The sequence below is a fragment of the Pelodiscus sinensis genome, chromosome 3, assembly GCF_052426305.1.
Source record: "Pelodiscus sinensis isolate ZL-2025 chromosome 3, ASM5242630v1, whole genome shotgun sequence".
NCBI classification, from domain to species: Eukaryota; Metazoa; Chordata; order Testudines; family Trionychidae; genus Pelodiscus; species Pelodiscus sinensis.
Window position 1 is genome coordinate 36,366,886 of NC_143054.1, and position 23,878 is coordinate 36,390,763.

The following is a 23,878-nucleotide window of genomic DNA, read 5'->3' on the forward strand; positions in this document are numbered from 1 at the left end:
CAGCGCGGCAGCCATTTTAATTTAAATGAAGCGGCGATTATTTAAATCGCCGCTTCATTTGGGTATGTCTAGTAAACTAATCTACAAGGGTATGACTACACTACCACCCTAGTTCGAACTAGGGTGGTTAATGTAGGCATCCAAAATTGCAAATGAAGCCTGGGATTTAAATATCCCGGGCTTCATTTGCATCTTGCTGGGCGCCGCCATTTTTAAAGCCCCGGTAGTTCGAACTCTGTGCCCGCGGCTACACGCGGCACGGAGTAGGTAGTTCGGATTAGGCTCTTTAATCTGAACTACCGGTACACCTCGTGGAACCTAATCCGAACTACCTACTCCGTGCCACGTGTAGCCGCGGGCACAGAGTCCGAACTACCGGGGCTTTACAAATGTCGGCGCCTGGCAAGATGCAAATGAAGCCCGGGATAGTCAAATCCCGGCCTTCACTTGCAACTTCAGTTGCCTACATTAACCACCCTAGTTAGAACTAGGGTAGTAGTGTAGACATACCCTTACATCCCTTTCTGCAGCATTCCTTCCTAGACAAGTCACTTCCCATTCTGGATGTGTGAACCTGATTGTTTGTTCCTAGTTGGAGTACATGGTATTTGTCTTTATTAAACTTCATCCTATTAACCTCAGACCATTTCTCCAGTTTGTCCAGATCATTTTGAATTATGACCCTATCCTTCAAAACACTTGCAGCCTTTCCCAGCCTGGTATCATCTGCAAACTTGATAAGCATACTCTCTATGCCAATATCTAAATTATTGATGAAGATATTGAACAGAACCAATCCCAAATCAGACCCCTGCAGAACCCACTTGTTATGCCCTTCCAGCATGACTGCGGACCATTAATAACTACTCTCTGAGAAAGGTTATCCAGATAGTTATGCACCCACCCACTACTGTTGTAGTGACATCAGTGTAAAAATTTCGGTGACTACACAACAGTATTTTGCTTCATAACTTTAAAACAAAGATTCATGTCACAGCTTAAAATAAAATTCTTCACATGCCAAGACCTTGTATCCAAAGATACAAACCAGAGTGACTTCTCACCAGTTAAAAAACATCAGAACAATAACAGTATAATGAAAAAAGCTGACACTTAACTGTAGTCGCACAAATAGTGCAGTTTCAGTGGTGTGATTTGTGTTTCTTTAAGACCTTCAGTGCTTCTTGGCTAATGTCATATAGAGCTGCAATGCAATAAACATCATTATTCTTGTTTTCTGCCAAGAACATACAAATATTTAACTTGTAACTTAGATAACACATTATTTAAAGTCATGAATTCTGAAAGAAAAGCTTCTGATATTGTTTAGTTGTTTTAGTTCTTTTTTCCTGTTGCATACAAATTGAGGAGCAGATCCCTTGCAAGTATCATAACTGCTTGGCACTGACAATAGGACTGCATAGACAAAACAGAGGGCATAGCTGTTTGCTTAACATATGCAAACACACATCCTACCCTGAAGGCTTTGCTATCTAAATGGAGACATAAATAAAAATAAATTAAAAAACAAAGAGAGTGCAGAGGGAATTAATTTGGCTGAAATTAACTTTCCACTGATGGCAGCCACTCTGATACAAGACCAAAACCCACTGATCTTTTAGTAAGAGTAATGGCTGTTAGCTGTGGGTACGCTGTTGCTGTTGCTCAGTGCATATTCATTTCAGGGATGGCAGTAATGGCCCTAAATCTGTCACTTATTTTAAATGGCCCAAGTTTAGAAATGAATTGACTTGTGTGATTTGCTTAATGGGTATGCAGGAGGGGGAAAAAAAAGCTCTCTCTAAATCAGTGTTTCCCAAATGGTGTTCCACGGAACCCCAGGGTTCTGCGAAGTAAAAATAAGGGTTCCGCGAGAAAATTCCATTATAATCTAAATTATTGTAATGGAATGGAATTTTCATTCATTTTATGAATTTTATTAAAACAATTTTCATTTGTGTTTGCCACAATAAGTCTCCCTGTGTAATGCCAGCTTAACCAGACAGTGGGGACAATGATGTCACTAGTCAGCGCTGTGCGTGCAGTCAGTCAAGGGTTCCACACAGTGACTCAGGGGTCTCACAAAATTCTTTCGAGTTCAAAAGGGTTCCATGGCCAAATAAAATTGGGAAACACTGCTCTAAATTGTAAGCCTAGTGCCAGTGTAACCTACACACCTTCTAGGAGTGGTTCACTGTCCCCTGTAGTGGTGTTTAGGCCACTTACAGAGAGAGAGAATGAATTTGATCTATAGCCTTAGAAAGATAAAATACCTCCACAGTGCTTCAAGCAATAGAGGCTCATGCACAAAACTCCCGAGGTCCCAGGTTTGGTTCTGCCTATTGGTGTTACACCAAGGACAATTGTATTTCTATTTCCCCTGTGAGGGCACGTCTAGACTTGCTTTCACTTTCGAAAGAGGATATGCAAATTTGGCATGAATTTGCATATCTTCTTCTGATCGCATTTTCAAAAGAGGATCTTTTGAAAATGAAGGTAGTTTGGATGAGGTTTTTTTCGAAAAAACAAAACAAAAAAAAAACCTTTAAAAAAAACCCCTGCTCTTTATAAAAAAAGATTTACGCATTTTTTTTGAAATAGGGTTTTTTCCGAAAAAACTGTGTTCAGACTACTTTCATTTTCGAAAGATCTGCTTTCGAAAATGCCATCAGAAGAAGATATGCAAATTTGTGCCGAATTTTCATATACTCTTTCGAAAGCAAAAGCAAATCTAGACATGCTCTCTGAGATATGTTTACACTGCAGTTGGAGATAAGGGTTCAAGTAGACAAACCTGCACTAGAACCATAGAACCATAGAGATGGAATAGACCTCAGAAGGCCATCAAGTGCAGCCCCTTGCCCAAGGCAGGACCAATCCCAATTAAATCAACCCAGTCAGGGCTTTGTCAAGCCGAGACTTAAATACCTCTAGGGACAGAGACTCCACTACTTCCCTAGGTAACCCATTCCAGTGCTTCACCACTCTCCTAGTGAAATAGTTTTTCCTAATATCCAACCTGGACCTCTCCCACTGCAACTTGAGACCATTGTTCCTTGTTCTGTCATCCATCACTACTGTGAACAACTTTTCTTCATCCCCTTTGGAACCTCCCTTAAGGAAGTTGAAGGCTGCTATCAAATCCCCCCTCACTCTTCTCTTCTGCAGACTAAATAGACCCAACTCCTTCAGCCTATCCTCATAGGTCATACGCTCCAGCCTCCTAATCATTTTGGTCGCCCTCCGCTGGACCCTCTCCAATGCATCCACATCCTTCCTGTAACTGGGGGCCCAGAACTGGACACAATACTCCAGATGTGGCCTTACCAGAGCCGAATAAAGAGGAATAATCACACCTCTGGATCTACTGGCAATGCTCCTCTTAATGCAACCTAATATGTCATTAGCATTCTTGGCTACAAGGGCACACTGTTGACTCATATCCAGCTTCTCATCCACTAATCCCCAGGTCCTTTTCTGCAGAACTGCTACTTAGCCAAGGTTTAAATTTAGGTTAAACTTAGGTTTAGTCTTGCTTGCAATGATAAAAAATAGAAGTGAAGACATAGCAACATTGGCTTCAGGGTGGGCTGTATAAGTCTGACCCCAGATCTGGGTTCATGCTCATGTTACTAGCCTACAGTTAGGTCCATGTTCTTAGATTATTTAAAATAGCATGGATATGCCTCACCAATCTGCAACAACACGTCAGTGTAAACATATCGGCTACGTCTACACTGGCCCCTCTTCCGGAAGGGGCATGTAAATTTCACGAGTCGTCGTAGGGAAATCCGCGGGGGATTTAAATATCCCCCGCGGCATTTAAATAAAAATGTCCGCCGCTTTTTTCCAGCTTTTAAAAAAGCCGGAAAAGAGCGTCTAGACTGGCCCCGATCCTCCGGAAAAAGTGCCCTTTTCCGGAGGGTCTTATTCCTACTTCAAAGGAGGAATAAGACCCTCCGGAAAAGGGCACTTTTTCCGGAGGATCGGGGCCAGTCTAGACGCTCTTTTCCGGCTTTTTTAAAAGCCGGAAAAAAGCGGCGGACATTTTTATTTAAATGCCGCGGGGGATATTTAAATCCCCCGCGGATTTCCCTACGACGACTCGTGAAATTTACATGCCCCTTCCGGAAGAGGGACCAGTGTAGACGTAGCCATCCTGTGTTCACCTTTAGGCGCAAACATTATCATATGGCAAAACCAAAGGAACGTGGCCTCCTTGTCGATCAAGAACCAATGGTATTATCTGTGGTGGTGCAAATCACCCAATGAAGTCCATTTAAAAAAAAATCATAGCAACCAGCCTCTTAACTATGTCCTAAAATGGTAAATTCCCCAGGGCAAGGACCCTCTCTGCCTCTATTTATACAGAGCCTAACATATAGGGCTCTGCTCCTGATGAGGCAATACCATAATCCAAATAATAAACCATGTGGAGGAATTCAGTCTTTCTAAAAAGCCACTAGGAATATGAATGGAAAGGCAGTTACTGTAAACTGTATGTATCTCCCTCCCTCTGGTAGCTTTCTCTTAATTTAGAGAGCCTGTTGATGTGTCTCCCGGCAGGAACATTCTGTCCTCTGGCAGGAAAAGCTTTTTGTGAGAGAGACAAGTCACTGATTTTACTGGCCAAACCTGTAGAAATCACATTAAGAAGTAACTGTATATGGATTGCTAGAAATTTTGAAGTGCATGTTCTACATATACTAGAACAAAGTGCATTATGCGTCCAGGTGCAATGTTTTCCCCAAAATGTTAAGCAAAAAGCAATTAAAGTATTTCAGTAACACTTGTCTCCGAAGAAAAAAATGTCAGCCTCAAATGTGTGTGTTTGGCTATGACAGATTATCTGTAAAAAGTGTAAGCAGTTTCAATCCCTAATCCTACCTCCCGAATTCACACAGCAATAAGAGAAGCTTTTATGTTTTTGTCTATGAAAAGTTACCTAAGAAAAAAGCAACACACTCTTTTTTCATGGAAAAAAATACAGCTTTACTTCATTGACATTTGTTGATTGTTCTATGTGTACTGCCAACTGTGGTGGCATTTTGCAAGTACTCAGCAAGAGGTGTGTGAGTGCCTAATCCTAAACATTGCATAGTCACATTGTCTTTGGTTGGATTACACCTACACCTGTGCTTCCAATTAGGCACAGGGTTAAGCACTTTGCTGAATTGAGGCCACAGACCATCATTCTTGGAATCCTTCCATTGTAGCATATCAGCAATGAACTCTCCAAGATTGTGGATCATTTCTGCAGCTGGAACTCTGCCACTCAGAGAAATGAAAACCGCTAATGAAAGCTGAACAGTTTTTTTAAAAATAAAATTGAACAAAACCCCTAAGGCAGATAACGGTGGAAAGTTTCATGAAACAAGGAGAGTTGAAAATATGATTCTGTTTCATCACAAATGACACCAGTAAACCTGTGAGTCTTATGCTGGTGTGGCAAAGCATAATATATTAAAAAGAATTCTAATGTCTTTCTCCTTTTCATCTTTTTTTATGTTTTCAAAGATAAGCAGTATGGGAGATTAATATTAGAACTAGAGACACACTGAGCTGGAAATTCATTGGAGGGTTTAAAATACCAGGCTTCAGAATTTACTGGTGAGATGGGCAAAATAAAGCAGGAAACATGGCACATCCAGTGAAGTATGGCAGAGTCTCTGCAGAGACATATCATTTTTTTGTTGTTGAAATAACAGATAGGCTGGATAGAAATTAAGGACTGTACATTTGTTTTATTTGCTGGTACTTCAAGGAACCTGCATGGCACTTGGAGAAATTAGATCTGTAATAATAATACTGCAGCAAGTAACAGTTTTATAAAGAAGTCAAATTTAAGCAATTTTTCAAAGATAAAAGTGAATAGGATGGTTCTAGAGGTGGTTTCCTGTGCAGTTGGTGAATTTGCCTTATCAGAAAGAGGCTATTTTGGAGTTAGTCCTACAAAAAGAGCCAGTTAGAATAAGAAAGAATAACTTCTCATAGCTAGAGGGAAGTGATTCAGTAGTTTGGGCATCGGCCCTTTATTCCTCTAAAGCAGAAAATTTGAGGCTCATGATGCTGGCTGTGTGGTAGTTTTAAGGAGAAACCCCCCTAGTCTAAGTTCTGGTGAGGCTTTTTGTAGAAAACAAAGATCCCAAGGCATATTTTCTAAGAGCATTGTATAAAGCATGCATAACAGTTGAATATGCTGTATTGATGGGCACTTACAAATGAGCAATGAAAGGGAATTTCTCTCCTGTGGCACTCAGGAGCTCTAACGAGGGCTGGAGATTCTGTTACAAAAAGGGAGATGAGATTTGTGGAAATAATTCAGATGTTCTGTAGGATGAGATAGGAGAGTGGAGGAACATTTCTCCTGAATAGTTTGTAAGGGGGAAAAGTGAAAGACAAATAAACAATCAGGGACACTGAGGCTAAATCTACACTGCAGGCTTTTGTTGGCAGAGAGTATTCTAATGAAGCACTCATTAGCATTTGTCATGCTGTTTTTTGCATATCTCTGCTGATGCTTTTTGCACAAGAGGTTTTTGCACAAAAACAAGAAGTGTAGATGGGTCCGTTCTGTGCAAAATATCCCATTTGCACAAGATCCCTTATGCCTCAAAAAGGAGGTATACAGGATCTTGCACTAAAGGGATTTTTTGCATAAAACAGACCCGTCTACACTGCTCGTTTTTTGCGCAAAAACCTCTTGTGCAAAAAGCATCAGCAGAGATATGCAAATGACAGCGGGATAAATGCTAATGAGCACTTCATTAGCATACTCATACTTCACGAGCATACTTCATTAGCATATGCTTCATTAGCATACAAAAGCCTGCAGTGTAGACATAGCCTGAGAGTAATGGAGATAGCAAGAGTGGGAAGCTCTTTCCTGTAAAACATCTGCTAGAGGACAGGAGGAAGAGTCAGCCCATGCACACCCTGCAGGTCCTTCTGGTCTCCTGGCATTGAACAATTCTTAGAGAGAGATTTTTCAAACATTGTTTTTAAACTCAAGGAAATTCTTAGCAGACTGGGATGGAAGGGGTGGCCAGTGAGGAGGGAAGGAGAGGAATCATTAACTTGGAAAGTTGGGTTTGAAACAAGCCATCACTTACTTCAGTCAAAAACTCCTTTAGAGAACTCTGTTACCTGAATGACAACAAGAGTATCCAACAAATGCTAGTCTGGGTAGTCCATCTCCTGAAAAAAATAAGTAGAAAGCGAATCCTAACAGAGGACAATGAGAGTCATTCCAACATTCAAAGCCAACCTGAGAACAACCTAAAATCAGACTTATCCTTCAGACACATCAATGAGTGAATCTTATCAGTGGCCAAAAAATTGCTCAGAATCATTGCTCTGAGAATATAGCAGTTCTAGCAACTATTTGTGTTTGCTGCCCTATGCTGTGCCCAGTAAAAATATTCCTTGATACTCTCTAAATGGATAAATCACATACTGAGGGCAACTTACTTCAAGGATTCCATATGTTACAAATTAAGCAAGGGTCATTGGCACAGATGGTTAACTTATTCATTGGGAATGAATTGCTGGATGAATATAATGATTTCTGCTTACAAAGAATTGGCAACCATACCCTGTTTCTACTAATGTATTCATTATTCACACAGAGTGAATAGTTTGTCAACAAACTCTAGACTATGTGTTTCTTTGCAAACTATTTACTTTGACTCAATGACTGCTCACAGACTGTGGTATGAGCCATCAATCAGACTGTTATTTTTACTCCTTGCCTGGAGATAAACTTTTTAAAAACAGGAGAATAATGAATGTTGAACATCAAAAAGCAAACACCACGCAACTGGAATGAATTCGGTACATATTCTTATTCATGCTAAGATTTGTAATGCTCAGGATTTATCAATGTTTTCATGACCAAACCAGTAGTCATCAAATAGTCACAAATAACACATAATATGACCTACCAGATCTTAGTGACCGTTAAAAAAGATATTTGTGATTCTTTTTTGGATCCGGAGGAATGAATCTATGTATCAAACCTTCTTGGCTAAGATGATAACGTGGTGATTACATATGTAAGTGGGGAAATGGTCCCGCTATTGTGTGGAACTTTCCTGGCTTCTATACCACCCCGATGAAATGGACCAATGAAAGGATCTGAGTCCCCGCTCCCACTTCCTTTACCCCACGGGCCTCCCTGACCCTGAGGGCTCCCCTTCCACTCTCCTGAGTAGCAGAGTCCTCAAAACCACAACAAGGCTGGACCCAGGTTTCCTGAGGCTTAATCCCCGACCTTGTAGTCACTTGGGGCAGGCGCTAGGGTATCCCCACTCCGGGGTGCTCTCTTCACACTGCATGCTTTCTTGGCCCAGTGATCATTTCATAAAGTTCAAAGCAAATACTAGTTATTAAACATCAACTGATTAAAGAGAAAAGAAAAAATGAGAATGGTTAAATGAGAACACACAGTCCTGCTCTGTAGCATGGGGACATCACAAACAGCAGTCTGCAGAGTGTAAGGACAGTTCACAATCTGTTCCTTATAGGTCCCTTATAGATCCTGGCTGTGCTGCAGGGGGGCTGCAGGCTGGACACGCTTGCTCTGGCAGTGACCCCAGGGCCTCAGGCTCTAGGTGGTATGACCCCTCTCCCAGTCTGGCCTGCAGGGCCTCTTGGCTGGTGGTCTCTCCCTGCCCAGAGCCTCTCTCCCCACTTTGCAGGTCCCAGCTGCTCACCACACCCAGCTACAGGCTGTGCTGCTTTGCCAGTCTCCAGCTCCTTGTGTTGCTTCTCTGTCCCCTTTGGCTCTCTGATCATTGCCAATTTGCTGCTCAACACAGGGTCTGCACTCCTTAGGCTGTGTGTGCCTGGCTCTGTTGCTGCAGGACTGCCCCTTAGCACAGCTTACACTCCTTGGGCTGTGTGTGCCTGGCTTTGTTGCTGCAGGACTGCCTCTCCACACAGCTTGTACTCCTTGGCTGTGTGTGCCTGGCTCTGTTGCTGCAGAACTTTCTCTCCACACAGCTTGCTCCTCTTAGCTCTCTCTCCTTCCTCAGAGAGACCCAGAAAATCCCAGCTCACACGAAAGACGGGGCCTGGCCTCTTACTTTCCTCACTTGCCTGTCCAACCTGTCAATCAGGCCGAGCTGAAGTGTTGGCTGCTTTCCATTGTCTCTGGGGTCTGTCAGTCTCAGGGCCCTGATTTCTCATGGACCTTTCTCCTTTTGATACTGGGAGCTGGCAAACCAAAAACTCCCATGGAGTGTTAGTAAGGGGCTAACAGTCCCTTTACACACAGATTGATCAAAACTTAGCTTGGTAGCAAAATTCTACCATTTATATTAAAGGCATGTACGTAACAATACTCCTGTGTTTTATTTTTTTCCAAACTATGTAGACACACAGAGACTGACAGAATTGCTGGACCCCTGGGCAACGTATCTGTGGGGCGAATCTCTCTGCTTCCAAGGGGGTGAGGCCTTGAGCAGACGGGGCAGGGCTTGGGCCAGTCAGCCCTCAGCACCACATGGACCTCTCCACACACCCCCACCAGCCCTCAGCACCCCCTGGGCTCACCATGTAGGGCTCTGGTGGTGATTTAGAGGGCCAGGGACTCTGATCACCACCAATGCTGCAGTAGCAGCAGCAGCAGTGGCTGGGAGTCTCAGGCCCTTTTGAACTACTGGCCTCCAGGACAGTTGCCCTCTTTGCCCCTCATTGGCAGTCCTGTGCACACAATGAATTCTCCAAATTAAAATATCTAAAATATCTGTTGCTAGTGAATGTGCCTTTCTTAAAGCCCTTAGGAAAAAAATGATGACAGAAAGACAGAAAATTGGTTATGATATTACAGTGGTTTTCAAATGAGGAGCATCCCTGATATAGGATGGTGACTTCTTACAGCTATTGAAACTATTGGATCTGAAATATCACAGATGTCAAAGATCATGTGAAAGAAACATAGCAGGGGATATGGAAGTTTGACTCCCCACTCTACAATTCTGTTTAAGGTCTGTGTCCTGATAGTCAAAGCCCTCCATGAAATAGACCCTAGCCACTCTAGAGATCACTTCTTTCTCCACAATGCAGCAGTATCCCTCTGGAAAAAGTGAAGCAATCAACACAAGTTGCAGAGAACAGAACTTTCACAGGATCTGGAACTCTTATAAAATCAACACAGATCCCATCTCTTTCACAGGTAATTAAATGCAACATTCATTGTCTTGGTTTTCCTCATTAATTACCTTAATTATAGATAGATTAGTTAACTTGTCTCTGATACAGACATAAACAGCTCTTCTTGTAAAATAATCAAGTTCTTTATTTTATCAATAAAAGAAGGGAAAAAAAGAGGGCCACTTACTGGGATTATTCTGTATAAATACTTGGGAAGCATTTAGACACTGTGATGATAAAGATAAATAGGTGGTGGTATGAATATGAGTAGGAGGGGAAGAGGCATGTGTAGTAGAACCTGAACTTTCCAGAATTTGTGGGGTTTCTTTGCAAACTACAGTGGGTTCCACAGAGTGTTTTTGTGGAAGCAATAGAGTTGTTTTCAATCTTAATTTCAGCTTTTTTACTTTCTAGTCAAGTATACGGGTAAGGTTGTTAAAACAGTCTGCTAAGTAGGTATGGGAAAGCCTATTTTGAAAGTAAGCACACAAATGGGAAAAGGGGAATTTGAAGTAGAAAGAAAAACTGAACTATGAATTGAAAAGTGAACTTCACCTTTTAGTAAATGTTTCTTCAAGTATATTCATGCTAGACTGAAAATAAGAGAAAATTGGTCCTCTAAAATTTTAGCTGTAAAGGGAAGGCAGGAAGGAGAAAGCACAATTGGAATTGCAGCTAGCAAGAGATGTTAAGGGTAACAAGAAAGGTTTCTACAGGCATGTTAGCAATAAGAGGGTGATTAGAGAAGGTGTGGGGCCCTTATTGGATGAGTAGGGTAACCTAATGACAGATGATGTGGGAAAAGCTGAAGTACTCAATGCCTTTTCTGCTTCTGTCTTCACAGACAAGGTCACAAGTAATGTGATCAGGAATAGTCAACATGGATTCACCAAGAGCAAGTCATGCCTGACCAAACTGATTAGCTTCTATGATGAGGTAACTGGCTCTGTGGACATGGGGAAGTCAGTGGATGTGACCTTGACTTTAGCAAAGCTTTTGATACAGTCTCCCACAGTATTCTTGCAAACAAGTTAAGGAAATATGGATTGGATAAATGGACTGTAAGGTGGATAGAAAGCTGGCTAGATTGTCAGGCCCAATGGGTAGTGATTTACAGCATGATGTCAGGTTGGCAGTCAGTTTCAAGCAGCCTATCCCAAAGATTGGTTGAAGGGCCAGTTTTATTTTACATCTTTATTAATGACCTGGATGAGGGGATGGATTGCACCTTCAGCAAATTTGCGGATTACACTAAAATGGGGGGAGGTTGATACATTGGAGGGCAAGGATAGAGTCCATTGTGACCTAGACAGATTAGACGATTGGGTCAAAAGAAATCTGATGAGGTTTGTCAAGGCTTTTTCCCCATTCTGGCAAGATAAATGAAGAAGTAGGACCCCAAAAGGACCCCAAAACCTTATCTTTTCAGGCTTGGTATAAAGCTTCCCCCCCAAATCTTAAAAACCTAGATTTTTGGGGATAAAAAATCCGCTGCCATCACACCACTAATAATAAAGACACCAGCGAGAGACTACTTGGGAAATCTCAGCCCCCAAAGTAAAACCAGGACACAAGAATTAACCAATACCAGGTTAATAAAAAGAAAAGAGAAAGAACTTTTATTATCACCACAATATTCCTGTTGCAAGGATAATGACTAGATGGAAGTCACCAATTAATATACTCATGCGGGGATTCCACCATGGGCCTAAACTTAGTTACAAAGGAGAGGAAAACCCATTTTTAACTGCACAGACATCAGACTCCTAATCCCAAACAATAAAACCTAATGGATTTATCTAAACTTTACCCTGCTTATAGATAGTGAAGAGTCTTTTCTTGGAGCAATACATTTTGTCTGTCCCCCTCAGTAGCTGGAGAGAAAACTGCTCAAAGACAAAGGAGGGAAGAACCCAAAAATTCCTTTCTCCCAGTTTGAAATCCCTATCTGAATTTCTATTGGCTGAGCAGATACCTGGCTAGGTAAAGTTAACCCCTTAGTCCCCAGGCTGCTGCCCATCCCTCATGGTCATGACAAGGTTCAACAAGAATAAGTTCAGAGTCCTGCACTTGGGATGGAAGAATCCCAAGCATTGTTACAGGCTTGGGACCAACTGGCTAAGTAGCAGGTCAGCAGAAAAGGACCTGGGGATTACAGTGGATGACAAGCTGCATATTAGTCAACAGTGTGCCCTTGTAGCCAAGAAAGCTACTGGCATATTAGGGTGTATTAGAAGGAGCATTACCGGCAGTTCTGGAGAAGTGATTATTCCTCTTTGTTCTGCACTGGTGAGGTCACAGCTGGAGTACTGTGTCCAGTTCTGTGCCCCCCACTACAGACAGGATGTGGATGCATTGGAGAGGGTACAGCGGAGGGCAACCAAAATGATTAGGGGGCTGGAGCACTTGACCTCTGAGGAGAGGCTAAGGAATTTGGGTTTATTTAGTCTGCAGAAGAGAAGAGTGAGGGGGGATTTGATAGCTGCCTTCAACTTCCTGAAGGGAGGTTCCAAAGAGGATGGAGAGACATCTCAGTAGTGACAGATGGCAGAACAAGGAGCAATGGTCTCAAATTATAGTGGGGGATGTCTAGGTGAGGGAGGTCTAGTTTGGATATTAGAAAAAAACTATTTCACTAGGAGGGTGTTGAAGTACATGAATGGGTTACCTAGGAATGCGGTGGAATCTCCATCCCTAGAGGTTTTTAAGTCTCAGCTTGACAAAGCCCTGGCTGGGATGATTTAGTTGAGGTTGGTCCTGCTTTGGGCTGGGGGCTATATTCGATGACCTCCTGAGGCCTCTTCCAACCCTATGATTCTATAATTTTAAGGCTGATTTATTGAAGTTATTTTGCTTATCTTTTACGAAGGAGAAGGAAAATATAACAAAGTCAAGGATCATATTTCTTGATATAATGGAGATGAAATGTGCAGATAATAGAAATAATGTGACAACAAAGATAGATGACCTTACAATTATTACTTTATTGGTTGAATATGAATTACATCTATTTTTGTATATGAATTATATCTGAACACCTGTATTTTTTTTCCTTGAAAGACTATATTTCTGTAAAATTAATTCAAATTTAAAAGAAATAATGTAAAAAAAATTATTAATAGTACAAAGTTTAGATCACACAATGAACTCTGAAGTTTAACAGAAATAAAGATTGATGTAATAAAATTCAAATTTTGCTGTTCACTGAAGACTGAATATGAAGTTTATGTATCAGAATCTGATTTGAGAAGCATCCAAGTCAAAAGAATTCAGTGGTGGGCAGTACAATTTTGAATTCTTTTTGAAGACCCCCTTAAATCTGTGCTTTATTTAATCTTGATCCAATATTTCCAGTTAAGATCATGCTAATAGTTAATAACATAGACTTGTTATTCAGTGGAGATGCAAAAACCCATCAAACAATTCTACCCTTTTGCTAATTAGACATCTGTTGCATCAGAGAGATATGATGTTTATAACACACAAGTACAGCTACAGTAGATCATGCCTTTTCAGTTGTCCTGGTATCTTCTTTCACTGTCTCTTTTTTCCAGTTTCTCTTTAATTTTCTCAGTTAAAAAGCATGGAGATAAATATATTCCTTACTGAGGGATGTAAGTCATGCTAGATATGATAAACAAAAGTCATTACAAGAAAAGAAATGGAAAATTCTTCAACTTTAGGGAAATGAATACAGATAAAATAGATAGTCCCTCATCACTACTTTCCCAGTCAAATCAGAGTTATGCTATGCTTGCTGGGTTATATTTGGTTACATTGCAGACTAATAGGCAAACGGAAAGAGTTGATCAAATATGGGAGCAGCATCTTTGCTGCTTTTCAGCCACCAACAGGAAGAGTGGCCTCCTCTGCTTTGCTATGCTGAATTAATTTGTAATGATGCAATCCATACCTCAATCAAATATAGTGCATTTTTTGAGAATGATGGCTTTTTCTCCCACTTCCACTCGGACCTGGTTCAGAGGTTATCAGTGACTCTGGGTAAGAACACACACAGCTATTTCATCAGGGATAGCATACTCAAGTCTAACAGACGGGGAAAAGGGTTCCTGGTGCAGTGGACAATGCTGATTTAGGTTGGATAGCAAGCATTAGTACTGTTGAATCTCTTTTTTGCTGTGGTATGATACCACTGTTGCACTTAAAATTCACTTTGTTGCTAGTTCAAGGATTGGTCTTGCCTTTTCAGCAGTTTTGGGACGTTCTTGGCCCTTAGTGCAGGCAATAAGGATTCAGGCTCCCTGTGAGCTCCTGACAAAACCATGCAGTGCCTCACTAAAACTGAAAGTGCAGGGCAGGTACTTCTCTACATATAGGCTATAGGAAGGAACTTCTACTCTTTATGAGGGTATGTGCCCTTATCCACCTCCTGTCTTTGCCTGTTAGAGTTCTTAGGCCTAATACCTGATGGTCTGCAAATGGAAAGTATTGGGGCAGTGGGAGCAAAGTCAGATGAGCTAGGGCTGGGTCAGACTGGGGCCTCATCACCCAGTCCATGAGGTGTCTTTGGAGCCAGAATTCATGAGATTGCCTAGTTTAGGGTGGAAACAAATGACAGATATCGCACATGGCAGGGAGGGAGGGGATGTGTGACTCTGCTAGACAACATAAGCAAGTCACTTGCCAGGAAGACCTGAGGATTTGAAGCTGGGAATCTTGGACATGATAAGTACAGGCAGTCCCCGAGTTACACAGATCCAACTTACGTCGGATCCGCAGTTACGAACAGGGATTTTCTCGCCCCGGACGATGGGAGCGGTGGGACGCCTGGTCCCGCCGCCCGCGTCCTCCGGGGCAAGAAAAGCTGCTCTGCGTCTCCCTGGTCTGTTGGTGGAGGGGGAGGAGAGGAGCCAGCAGACCAGGGAGACGCGGAGCAAAGTGGAGGAGGACCCGGGCAGGACCGCGGCGCTTCCAGATCAGTGCCGCGGTCCCGCCCGGGTCCTCCGCCGCTTTGCTCAGCGTCTCCCTGGTCTGCTGGGGGGGGACGCAGCTAGTGCGCCCCCCCCAGCAGACCAGGGAGACGTGGAGCAAAGCCCCGGGCCTGTGGTAGAGCAGGTGGGGTGCTGTCGGTTGGTCCCGCAGCACCGCTCCTTGGCGCTACTGGACCAACCCGGCAGCACCCCAGCTGCTCTGCCCCAGGAGTCCTGATTCAGCCGCTGCTGATCAGTTTCAGCAGCGGCTGAATCAGGACACCTGGGGCAGAGCAGCTGGGGTGCTGCTGGGTTGGTCCAGTAGCGCCGAGGAGCGGCGGCACTACTGTACCAACCCAACAGCACCCCAGCTGCTCTGCCCCAGGCGTCCCCAAGTCAGCCGCTGCTGAAACTGACCAGCGGCTGACTACAGGAAGTCCCTGCCCTGGGCTTCCTGGAATCAGCCGCTGATCAGTTTCAGCAGCAGCTGACTTGGGGATGCCTGGGGTTCTTAAATTGAATCTGTATGTAAGTCGGAACTGGCATCCAGATTCAGCCGCTGTTGAAACTGATCAGTTTCAGCAGCAGCTGAATCTGGACACCAGTTCCGACTTACATACAGATTCAACTTAAGAACAAACCTACAGTCCCTATCTTGTACGTAACCCGGGGACTGCCTGTACTCCCAGCAATTGGGAATAATGGAGGGGGAAAGTCCCCTGTATTCCAAAGCCATTAACTCAGTGAGTACTAAATTTAGCTGATGAGACGATAGTAGAACTAATATAAAAAACACCTCATTTTGAATCATGAGCACTAATGAAGCTGCAAACCCTGCAGAGTGCAGTCTGGGGCCTGGTCTATTCTAGACCAGGCAGGTCACCTTAAGGTACATCATCCACTACAAATGCATAGTGGAAGTTGGCTTACCTGAAGCTGAGCGTTCACACTGCAGGAGGCCGATGGGAGCACATGCTCCTATTGGCTTCCGTTACTCTTCACAGTATGAGGAATACCAGATGCCGATGGGGGGCTGTCCTCAGCATTCAATTTGCAGAACTACATTAGACTCTCTAAATCTAATGCTAGATCGGCCTCTGGAGAGTTGATCTTCACCTAAGTATTGAAGTACCCTCAGAACTGGAAAGGTGGGAAGATGTCTTCTCAGAGCTTTAGGTTTACAAAGTCATGGGAATAAATAACGTTAAATATAAAAGAGTGAGATTTATCTAAGTTGAAGTTATGCAGTGAGACCATTCAATTCAGAACATAATAATAAATACTGAGTATAACTAGAATTCAATTCAGAACATAATAATAAATACTGAGTAAAACTAGAATATTCTGGCAAGATCAGTATACCTCCTTTTTGGGGGCATAAGGATCTTGCAGAAAAAGGGGTTTTTGCGCAAAAAGAAAATGTCCACACTGCTTGTTTTTGCGCAAAAACCACAGTGCAAAAACAGATTGGCAGAACGCCACTCATGCAAATGAGTCTCTAATTTGCATATTTTTTACCAAGAAAATTCATAATGTGGGGTAGCCTTTCTGTTTCCCTTCCCTTTGACTTTATTGACTTCAGGACTGGAACTGCTTCTTACTAGGTTTGTACCGTGCCCAGCATTAAGGAGATCCAGATATTGGTTGGAGTATCTAGGTGATACTTTACTATAAATAATTTTAAAAAGCAGGCAAAACTGATTTACGGAGAGCCCAATTCTCCCACCATTCCTCACAGTGAAGCAGTGTTTTACCTTCTAAACAAACCTATTGTTTTGTTACCCTCCTCCACACACACACACACACACACACACACACACACACACACACACACACACACTCTTTTTCCAATGGCAGTACTTTTTTACCGCTCCAAACTGTCTTTTCTCTAGGTTTGGAAAGTTTGCCACATTGTCTTTTCTTGCATAGATGAGATGATGTATTAGAATATTTCAGCAAGGATGGAAAGTGGCTCATCAAGAGAGGAAATTTGGAAGATTGCTTTGTAAAATAGGTTTTTTTAAAGATATGAGCCTTGACACTCATTCCATAACTTGGGAGCATCATCTAAGTAACTAATGTAAAATGTTTTGAGATGGCATTAATAATGACAGTTCCCACCACATCTCTGAATATGATTTCTCAATTACCAGAACGGCAATATCTAGTTAATGATATGTTCTAATAAAATGGCCGTAATCTTGTCATTGTTAGATCATTCACTTTTGTTATCATGTACAAAGTGTAAGGTCATAAAAGCCTAATGGAAAAAAGATTATTCGTATTTATGCATTTTTAAGCAAAGGCGAGTTTGAAAAGGCTTTCAAGAACCATCGGTGTAAACCCTACATCCAGAGGAAGATACTTCCTAATGTCATTTCATCAAGTGCATGAACTGTTCATGCTTCTTCCATAAAATACATTTTCATATGTGAAATACTCTAGTGACTGGTACATAGTTATGCTTTGAAATGATTAACCTGATAGATTTCCATCTAGGTCTTGATAAAATTCTGAATAATCTATGAATGAATTTGATAATAAATGAACCTGGAATTGGATACTATTCTGTTCTTCTCTCATTCTTTTCTGGGAAAAATGAATTTAAAGAAGAAAGGGATAACAAAATGGGTTTAGACAGAACAAAGTTAATACTATCACACTGGAAAGTCTTAACTTCTTAATAACTAAATGTTATGGTGTATCTATATAGAAAAAAATCACATAGATGTATGTCACTGGACATAAATCTTTTCTGACAGTGCAACAAATATTTTCATAGAAATAAAGGAAGCTTTTTTATTTTTAATTTAAAAACCAAATATGTTACACTTCCAGATATATATTCTCAAATTCCAGAAGTAGGGAAATTGCAAGGTTTTGGTAAATTCAAAGTATTGTGTAATAATTTCACAACAGACAGCTTCCATTAATACACAGGTCACTTCTAACATCAGGGAAAATAGTTTGTGTGAAGGTACGGAACAGTGATTAAAACAGTCTAGATTTAGAAGCTTCAGAAGCTAGCAGAGTTAGTCTGTACAGGATGAACTTAAAAAACAACAAATGGTCTGGTAGCATTTTATAGACTAACAAAATATGTAAATGGTATTGTGAGCTTTCGTGGGCACAGTCCACTTCTTCAGATGACTGGAATTTTGAGTTTAGGATGTGCAGCCCCGGAATAAATAGGGGAGAAAGGAGAAGGGGGGAAAGAAAAAAAAGAAAGGGGGTGGGAAACAAGGAGCAGAGGGCATGAAAATATCAAAGGGAAAAACAAGTAAGTACAACTGGTAGGCAGAATCCTTATTCCTCAAAAAAATGGAAGAATAAGGGTTCTTGCGCAAAAGGGGTTTTTGTGCAAAATGGCACCATCTACACTGCATTTTTTGTGCAAAAGCCTCAAAAAGGATTGGAAGAGAATATGCAAATGAGAGCACAAGAAATGTTAATGAGTGCTTCATTTGCATTTCCTCTTCCGCAAAAATATCACCGTGTAGACGTAGTCTTGGTGTGTGGGTTACAATAGCACAGTGTGATTCGGATTTTCAAGAGACTTTCAAGAGCTTTTGGTGCCAAATCACACTGAAATACAATGGAATTTTTCCTCCAGTGGTATTATGAAGGTAAAGGTCAATGGAAAGTGACTGCCAAAATATATGTTTATTATTATGCTGGTTTGTTTCTCTTTTTTCAAATAATCATCTATTCATTGAAAAAGGACCTGCAGACATAAAAGTTAAAAGCATTGGTACTGTGAGAATTTATTTTTTTCTGAAAGTCGAATTTAAAAAACTAATTAAAAATCTTAGTTTTCTTTTAAGTGTGTTTTAGGCCTACATTGAGAGCTAAACTTTTTTCTTGCAACACTGCTAATGAGTAGGAATATTCACAATAGTACCAACATTACCAATATTACCAACAGCCAGAGTATAAAACAATATGTGCAGTACAATCTTCTCCCCCATCCATTTCTGTGAGAATTGCAATTGTCCATGGTTTGTGTAAAAAAATAAATGTGATACTAAATTTAGCCTATATTTAAGGACTGTTCCAACACTTCAATCCTGCAGTGTCTGAATACCTGAGTGTCCCACTGCACAAACAGTACAGATGAGATCTTCCTGAAGATTTATTCTCTTCCCTGCTTCACCCAACTACGGCTTCGTATTTTAACAGCTTCCCTATGACTGAAGAACAGTGAGTGCTACTCTTTCTTCTTCTTATGCAGTAATGATTAGATCTTCAATTACATATCAGTCCTCCACTCTAGTAGGTGCAGTGCAATCCAAATTAACAAAAAGACAAGATGTTTACAATTCAGCTGTAAGACAACAGTCAGATACAACAGGCAAGGGCACCACAAGATAAAAATTGCATTTCCAGCTCTCCCTCCCCCCCACATCCCTCATTAGTACAGATGAGGTTCTGAGTAATTTTACTCTATTTCTTCTTAAAATGAAAAGAACATTAATATTTTATTAGGCTTGTCCCCCTTTTAACATAATGAACAACAACCACCATCTTACCCGGACATTTTTCTGTTAGAACTGGGACTGGTAACACAGCTGAAATTGTATTCCTCTAGCTTTTGAAATTTCAGTTCTGTTAAACAGGCTAACTTGTTATATCTTGTGAAAATGTGAAGCTGGTGTCAAAAAAGAAAGCAGCTCAAAGTATATTCTGGTTAAATTCATTGTGTCACTTAACATTACCATCGGGTTCAACTGCCTATAGAATGCCTGAAAAATGAAGATCTGATTTAATAGATGTGACATTCTTGATACGTGAACTTCTCTTGCTGCATAACGTTAAATATTTCATAACTGAAAGGCATTTTCTGTCTAAAAGGCAGAAATTTTTCCATATCCTACTAGCTCAAAATATGATGCATATTAGGAGGAAAAGGGAGCAGGGAAGAGTTGAAAGGAAATGTTAGTTTCATAGAATAGCCACTCACAGTACTTTACAGCCTCGAAAATTCTTATCCACTCGTGAACTTACATGGCCCTCTGTCAGCCAACGGTCAGGGCAGTGTGTGTGTGTGTGTGTGTGTGTGTGTGTGTGTGTGTGTGTGTGTGTGTTACCTAGAAAAGGTTTAACGTCCGTAACTTTACCACTAGGACCGGGGTCCTGTCGCAGAGGGCAGCCAACAGGCTGACAGACGCCCCAGAGTTTATAGGAAGAGCTTATTACATCTCAGATTTTAGCTGCTAGGATACAGGATCCCTTCGCAGCAGGCAGTCTAGGGAAGACTGAGAGATGCCCCAACTGATCTGTCCCCTGGGAGGGACACGATCCAAAATGCCCAAGCTCTTCCTATACCTGTGCCTTATGACCAGTTGAAGTTCTTTTAAATTGTGCTTGGTTCTGTTACAGCAACTGAAGGAGTCAGGTTAAAACTTAAACAGTTACAGGTTTTTTAAAGAAGCTTATAAATCATATGGTTACAATGGCTATTGCTCTATTTCTTAACTGCTAGCAAATATAGATCTTAAAAATGGTTACAAGGAAAATAAAGATAGAAAATAGAAATAATGGTACCAAGTGACAGCTTAATCTTTAAAGAGCTCTAAGTCTATGTGTACACTTAAGACAAAAGACCACATCCAGGTACAATTTTTACCCCCTTCTGTGCCTCTCGACTCTAGTGGGTCAAGCCAGGGCTGGTCCCTCAATTCCTAGGAAAGACGAATACAAGGTGGGCGTCCCCGTGGAACCTCGGGAGGTCAATCACCTAACCCGACCAGCAGATAGATGGTAGATTGACACTCAAAGTAAATGTGCTGCTGGACCCATTTTATACCCATAGGGGCCCGTATCCTCTTTCTTATCTAAGATGCCAAATTGTACTGGTCCGTTTCTGTGGCGCCTGTTCTTAAAAGCAAGTTTCAACTTGATTTACACTTGCAAGAGAGATAACTAAATTATGAATACTGAACATTTTTTTACTGGGCGAGAGATTCCTCCCCCCGCGGACGGCTGTGTGTTCGTATCAATATGGGTTTCAGTCAAGGGCACTCCTCGGCAGCCTCTTGGTCAGCAATTGGCGTATCTCTGTTTACAGCCATTCACGGTCACAGCAGCCTGGGCCTGCATATCCGGGCCTTCTGTTCAAGGCTTTTACTGCTCTGTGTGCCCTGCATGCTCCAGGCAAGCAAAGATGGATGTTACAGGGGGTTCCTGTCTGGCTACACCCTCATCACCAGATCTTCTGTTTGTGATTTTAAAATCATGAGGGAAGTGAGGAACTATTGGGCAGTATCATAACACAGAAGATATTTTCATGTCTTTGTTAATTACACTGTTAGTAATAGCGATAAGGGCTGCTTGTCAGGACCTCGGTTGTGGAAGCCCAGGTTCAAGCCAGAGGATTACAGGGGCCTTGAGAACATGTCCTAAATTAATTCTAGAGGGCCAAAGCTAGAAGTAGCAGTCAATATGTTGCATTAGGATTAGGTTTCTATGGTCAACAAGCACTACTAGGTTGGAGCCACATGAAACAGCTAAAGTAGAGTTAGTGGAGCTACAGCAGGGCAAGGTGTCAGGAGAAGTGCAGGGCACCAGGAACCACGACAAGGAGCAAGGCCAGGTATGAGATAGAATCAAGAATCTGCAGCAAGGTCTGTTTGGAGCAACAAGCTAGAGACCTGCTTTGTTACATAGAAAGCCTCTAGGTGTTTTCTCTAGGTTTTAAATAGCATAGCTGGGCCAATCAGGGAACACATCAGGCTCTGCCAGACATGACCTCCATTGGTAGAACTTTCAGTGTTGCATGAATCCTTATGGTTCACTGCTATTCCCCAGTTTACCAGAGCAGTTGGAAGGTGCCTTTCAGAAGGTGTTGTGGAGAACCTAGCCACACAGGAGCCAGCATTCCTGCAATCTAGACCCATAGATATCCATACTCTAATACTAAGAGTTTTCTCTTGAAAAGTGAATTGAGCTGCATTGCATTTTAGAGGATTGGAATGCAGAGTTGCCATTAGATCAGAGTAAGGAGTAGCTACTAAAAGGAGTAGGCCAGATGTGGATATAGAGGACTGTATCCTGGAATGCACAAATACTGAAAAGGTCTTTGGTGTTGTGACAGGAAAAACTGTGTACTGGAGCTCCAAGTGTGATACTACCATGGATGTATAAGCTGGCTAATATCAAGTAGGGAGGATTGAAAAAAATAGGGAAAGGGCTCAGAAGAGTTATTAAATAATGATTCAAGGCCTTGAAAACATGCCTTATAGTAAGAAACTGAAGAAGTTCATCTATTTAGTTCAATCACAAAAAGTTAAGAGGTGACTTGATCACAGCTTACAAATACTTACATATTTAAGAGATTTATTTCAGCTAGTAAATGGCTCTTTAATCCTAGAGAAAAAAGCATAATGAGATCAAATGGCTGAAAGCTAAAGCTAGACCAATTCAGACAAGGAATAAGTCACAGATTTTCAAAGGTGAGTGTAATTAACCCTTGGAATATCTCGCTTAGGGAGCTACGCATCTGACAAAGTGTTTTTTACCAATGAAAGCTTACACCCAATAAATCTTTTAGTCTTTAAGTTGCCACAAGACTTCTAATTGTTTTCGTAGATACAGACTAACACAGTTGCCTCTTGGAGCTTTGATGAATCCTCCATAACATGCAGTCTTTAAATCAAGATTGGATATTTTTCTAAGTAGTATGAACAGAAGCTATGAACTTGAAGCAGGAATTATTGGGTTAGGTTCTATGCTCTATATTATGAATCTATTAACTGATCACAATTAATAGCCTCTTCTAACCTTAAAAATTATGAATCTATGCCTCAATGGCAGTTACAATTCAGTCCTTAGGTTCTCCTTCTCCCATAGGGCCTTCCAGCTGAGTCTCACACCTTGTGAGCGAATCACAAATCCTTTCTGCTTATTTGGTTTTTGAAGCAAAAACTCTCTTCATTAATTCCCAGAGCAGTGGTTAGGAAGCATAGACCATAGGTCCTGGAAAGTGTTGCTATCTCCTTCTCCATTTCCTACTACCCTCTTTTATAAGGGTCAGTAGATTAATTTCCAGCTCTCTTTCAGAAGCAGTGTGTGGCACTAATGAGCCAACTAGTCATCTGCAGAATTCCAACCCCAGAGGGATATTATCCGTTATACATTCAGAGTGTGTCTAGACTACATGGATCCATTAACGGAGCCATGTAGGTAGTTTACTAGACATAGCAAAATGAAGTGGCGATTTAAATAATCACCGCTTCATTTACATCAAAATGGCCACCTCGCTGTGCCGATCAGCTGATTGTCAGCACAGCGCAGTGGCCATTTTGATGTAAATGAAGCGGCAATTATTTAAATCGCTGCTTCATTTTGCTATGTCTAGTAAATTCATCTGCATGGCTCCATCGATGGAGCCATGTAGTCTAGACACACCCTTAGGGTATGTCTACATTTGATTCCTTCTTTGAGGGAGGAATGCAAATGTAGACATCAGAAACTGCAAATGAAGCAGGGATTTAACTATCCCTCGCTTCATTTGCATAATTGCAGGCTGCCGCTTTCCCGCAGTAGCTCTCTTTTGGGACATCAAACTCGGTCCTCATTTTTTGAGGAGTAATGGTTATTTCGAGGGAAGGGTTTTCTCTCGAAATAACTCCACGGGGACCGAGTTTGATGTCTTGAAATAGCACTATTGTGGAAAAGTGGCAGTCCGAGATTATGCAAGTGAAGAGCGGGATATTTAAATCCCCGCTTCATTGGCAATTTTGGATGTCTACATTTGCATTCCTCTCTCAAAGGAGGAATCAAGTGTAGACATA

General features: G+C 41.6%; 1 long non-coding RNA gene across 2 annotated transcripts in view; it reads left to right on the forward strand.

Moving 5' to 3' along the window:
• LOC149524638 (uncharacterized) overlaps positions 1-19,433 on the forward strand; it is a 58,348-nt gene extending 38,915 nt beyond the window's left edge. Inside the window, exons 1-3 of one of the 2 annotated variants that reach the window (XR_016349130.1) lie at positions 9,860-10,177; positions 11,000-11,091; positions 19,160-19,433. This is a non-coding gene — a long non-coding RNA (uncharacterized LOC149524638). Of the gene's footprint in view, positions 1-9,859; positions 10,178-10,999; positions 11,092-19,159 lie in introns of those variants that run through there. The other variant, XR_016349129.1, reaches the window with a different exon arrangement.
• The last annotated feature ends 4,445 nt before the right edge of the window (positions 19,434-23,878 follow it).